This window comes from Neovison vison, chromosome 11 (genome assembly GCF_020171115.1).
Source record: "Neovison vison isolate M4711 chromosome 11, ASM_NN_V1, whole genome shotgun sequence".
In the NCBI taxonomy this organism is placed as follows: Eukaryota; Metazoa; Chordata; class Mammalia; order Carnivora; family Mustelidae; genus Neogale; species Neogale vison.
Genome location: NC_058101.1, coordinates 122,043,424 through 122,048,486, shown reverse-complemented (window position 1 = coordinate 122,048,486; position 5,063 = coordinate 122,043,424). Strand labels below are relative to the sequence as shown.

Sequence of the window (5,063 nt, the reverse complement as noted above, 5' to 3'; positions counted from 1 at the left end):
CTAGGAATCTGATGGATTCCTGTCTCACGTTGAGGTCTTTTATCCATTTTGAGTTGATCTTTGTGTACGGTGTAAGAGAATGGTCGAGTTTCATTCTTCTACATATAGCTGTCCAGTTTTCCCAGCACCATTTATTGAAGAGACTTTCTTTTTTCCACTGTATACTTTTTCCTGTTTTGTCGAAGATTAATTGACCATAGAGTTGAGGGTCCATATCTGGGCTCTCTACTCTATTCCACTGGTCTACGTGTCTGTTTTTGTGCCAGTACCATGCTGTCTTGGTGATCACAGCTTTGTAATAAAGCTTGAAATCAGGTAACGTGATGCCCCCAGTATTATTATTGTTTTTCAACATTTCCTTAGTGATTTGGGGTCTCTTCTGATTCCATAGAAATTTTTGGATTATTTGCTCCAGCTCTTTGAAGAATACCGGTGGAATTTTGATCGGAATGGCTTTGAAAGTATAGATTGCTCTAGGCAGTATAGACATTTTAACAATGTTTATTCTTCCGATAGAAGAGAGAAGAACCCCATGGTCCTCTCAATTGATGCAGAAAAAGCATTTGACAAAATCCAGCATCCGTTCCTGATTAAAACGCTTCAAAGTATAGGGATAGAGGGAACATTCCTGAACCTCATCAAATCTATCTATAAAAGACCCACAGCAAATATCATCATCAATGGGAAAAAGCTTGCAGCCTTCCCGTTGAGATCAGGACCAAGACAAGGATGCCCACTTTCACCACTCTTGTTCAACATAGTATTAGAAGTCCTAGCAACAACAATCAGACAACAAAGAGAAATAAAAGGTATCCAAATTGGCAATGAAGAAGTCAAACTCTCTCTATTCGCAGATGATATGATTCTTTGTATGGAAAACCCAAAAGACTCCACCCCCAAACTACTAGAACTCATACAGCAATTCAGCAACGTGGCAGGATACAAAGTCAATGTGCAGAAATCAGTGGCTTTCTTATATCCTAACAATGAAAATACAGAAAGGGAAATTAGAGAATCGATTCCATTTACTATAGCACCAAGAACCGTAAGATACCTGGGAATAAACCTAACAAAAGAGGTAAAGGATCTGTACTTGAGGAACTACAGAACACTCATGAAAGAAACTGAAGAAGACACAAAAAGATGGAAGACCATTTCATGCTCTTGGATCAGAAGAATAAACATTGTTAAAATGTCTATATTGCCTAGAGCAATCTATACTTTCAATGCCATTACGAGGATGTAAAAGTTTTTAAGATTCCACTTCCCCGGGGTGCCTTGGTGGCACAGTAGTTTGAGCAACTGATTCTTGGTTTCGTCTCACATCATGATCTCAGGGTCGTGACCTCAGAGTTGAGAGATCAAGAATGGCACTGGGCTTCTCCCTCAGCAGGGAATCTGCATGAGATTCTCTCTGTCCCTCTTCCTCTGCCCTTCCCACTTGTGCTCTCTTCCCCCCTCTCTCTCTCTAACAAATAAATAAATCTTAAAAAAAGATTCCTCTTTCCCTTCATCTATAGTATATACATCATCACTTTTCTAGCCAATAACAAACTGTTTTCCAAAATGGCTTTACCATTTGTACTCCTATCAGGGGTGCATGAGAATTTTCTTTGCTTTCCATCCTCACCAACACTTGGTATTGTTTGGCTTCAACTATTTTGGCAACCTGGGAGGGGTGCAAATGTAACAGTTCTTTATATCTTCTCTGTATCTGTTCTTTGTCAATTATATGTGTCACAAATGTTGTTTTCCACTTTGTTGCTCATTTCCTTCTCTAAGGTGTCTTCTGATGAACAGTTAATTTTAATGTAGTTAAATTTATCATTTTTTCCTTATGGTTAGTAATTTTTACATATCAAATATCTTCTTTCCTTCCCCTGAAATCTTGAAGGTATTTTCCTATATTCTCTTACGAAAGCTTTATGGTTTGCTCTTCTCATAGGTCTTTAATTTACTTTGAAGGGACATTATTCTGTGGCAGGAGGCAGGGCTTTTTTAAAAATGAAGTTACCTGGGGCTCCTGGGTGGCTCAGTTGGTTAAATGTCTGACTCGTGATTTCAGCTTGGTTCATGATCTCAGGGTCATGAGATCAAGCCCCACATCGGGCTCCGTGCTCAATGGGGAGTCTACTTGAGGTTCTCTCTCTCTCTCTCTCCCCCTCACCTGCCCTGCAGCTCATGTGCTTGCTTTCTCTAAAATAAAGTCTTAAAAAAAAAGATGAAAATACTCAATTACCCTAGATCATCTATTTATAATCTATAACAACTCCCCTTTTCCCTTCATTTATAATAACTCCTCTGTCATGTATCACATATTCATATATGTGTGTATTATTTCTGGCCACTCTTTTCTGTTCCATTGATCTGGTTGTCTATACCTGAAGCATGACTAAACAGTCACACTTATTCTAGCTTTATAGTAAGTGTTGCTGTCTTGTGGCGAGTTTTCCGTCTGATCCATCCAATGTAGCCTTAAGCTGGAAGACTCTAGTTTCCAGGAGCCAGCACGTGCCTTTAGGCAGGAGTCATTTGAGTACCAATTTATCACACTGACTCCTGCTTCTTCTTCATTCTGTGGCCCCTGAGGACTTCTCACTTTTCGTATTTTTAGCTATTTATTAAAGAGTTTTTATTCTTTATTGCAAGCCACCTCACGTTGGTGTTTTGTCTGGAAGGATTTTTCAGGATACTTGTCCTCTGTATTGCCAGAGGCCAAAACCTTCTCCATCTGTCAAGGAGAAACAATGTGCTTTAAAGATTTCCAGATTTGGGGAGAGAATATTACTCTAAAATTTTTGGGACATATGAACAGTGAGAGGAAGATGCAAAAGAAAAGTTTATTTTTTATAACTTACATCATCATGCAATAAATTTTATTCTGAGGTCTTGATAGGCTTTATTAATTAAAATATTACATCTAGCAGGGAATATTTTCAGAGATATAGACCACCATTTTTTTCCTATAATAGTAAATTATTCTTAGTTGACCAACTGACCGGTAGTATCCCAGAAGACAACTTTTTCAAAACAAACATTTATATAATCCTTATCATGTGCCAGACACTATTTTAAGAGGTTTAAAATATTAGCTCATTTAATACTTCCACAACTTGATGAAGTGTAGGTAGTGTTATAACAGGTAGATTAAGTGAGACATGGAATCATTAATTAAGTTGCCTAATGTCAGCAGCTGGTAAGTGGTGGAGGAGGAATTTGAATTCAGACAGCCTGGCTCCAGAGTCAGTCTTTTTAACCAAAAGACCATGCATAATTCAGCTTGTGTTTCTCTGGAGTTTGTTGTCTCCCCAGTGATCAAAACCTTAATGATAAAACATGATAGTCAACTCTGAGGGGAGAAATGAGAAATCATAATATATTTGGTATCATTTGTTATAGTTTGGCAGTGAGATCTCAAATGTATGCACAATCCAGAAGTAAAGTATAGCATGCTCACATTATATTTTCTTTATTTGACATTTCTGAGTACAGATTATGTGGTAAGTATTTTGCTACATGCAGCGGGAAAAAATATGAGTTAGACATGCTCTCCTTCCTCCAATTCTCACTTCTGGAGTCTAGCACAAAGTTTCCCAGAATGGTAGACGTGGGTTCCGTTGAACAGACGTACATCTCTGGAGGAACTTTCTTAGGTAAACAGTTTGGGGCAGAAAATGTAAGTGAAAAAGAGAATTATATATAAAAGAAAGCAAGGAGGGAGAGGGATTGTTTTGACCATTTGCTGATTTATTCCTATTTTACCTATACTGGTGGCCTATTTCTATTTTCTGGGACAGTATCAAAGGATTTCTTTTTCCTCTGCTCTGGACATTGCAGATAAGATGTGGATGTGATAGACACATTTGAACATGTTAGTTTCTGGGAAATTGGTGAGGAAGGAAAAAGGAAGTGGCACATCTCAGAGTTCACTAATTGTCATTTTTCCTGGAATGTGAAATAGGGAAAGAAAAAAATGCAGAGTGTTGTAAGGTAATAAGGCAAAAGATTATCTGCAGTGTAAATGTGGCTGCTCTGTCCCCTCATTCCAGTTGTATAATCATTTTATAGGTGACTTGAACAAGTTGGTGCTTGGGCATTTTTTCTACAACCCAATCTCAGAATTATACAATAAAAGAAAAAACAAAATGGAGTCAATCAAAGTAGCGAAAACCAAAGCTGATTAAAAAAGTATAGGTTCTCTGAGTTTTTAGGTTATTGTTTAGTTGAAAGTTTTGTCTTTTATGTGCTTTGTAAATACTTTCAAGTCATGTAAATACTTCCAGAAAATTCCACAAAAATATGCTCTTCATAAACAGCTGACTCAACTAGTCCACAATAGGTAATATATGTTCTTCAGTTCCTCTTTCAGTGGCAGGAATAATTAATTCTATACTACTCTTTCCATTCATCTCTTTTCACCTGGCTTCCTTTCCTTTTGTGACAAATACCATGTAGAAGGCCATTAAATGGTATTTTGGTGAGATAAAATATTCATGTAAATTGATTTAATTAGGAAAACACATTTACTCTATTGATTTTTGTACTAAAGAATGTGTTTGTCATGGCACCTGTTGTACATCATATTGGAAGAGTTTTTAATTAACAGTAATCACACCTTAGATAAACCTCATTAGCTATGATACTGCCACTGCACAAAGCTTGTATGTCATATTAGAAACCACACAGAAGTGGGGTGCCTGGGTGGCTCAGTGGGTTAAAGCCTCTGCCTTTGAGTCAGGTCATGATCTCAGGGTCCTGGGATTGAGCCCCTCATCGGACTCTCTGCTCAGCAGGGAGCCTGCTTCCCCCTCCCTCTCTGCCTGCCTCTCTCTGCGTACTTGCGGTCTCTGTCTGTCATGGCTCAGTGGGTTAAAGCCTCTGCCTTCATCTCAGGTCATGGTCCCAGGGTCCTGGGATCGAGCCCCGCATTGGGCTCTCTGCTCGGCGGGGAGCCTGCTTCCCCCTCTCTCTCTGCCTGCCTCTCTGCCTGCTTGTGATCTCTGTCTGTCAAATAAATAAATAAAATCTTTAAAAAAAAATAAATAAATAAAATCTTTTTTTTT

At 38.4% G+C, this 5,063-nt stretch overlaps 1 pseudogene; it reads right to left on the bottom strand.

Annotated features, from left to right (window-relative positions):
• Window positions 1-4,496: 4,496 nt before the first annotated feature.
• Window positions 4,497-4,660, bottom strand: LOC122890656 (annotated as a pseudogene).
• Window positions 4,661-5,063: the final 403 nt, after the last annotated feature.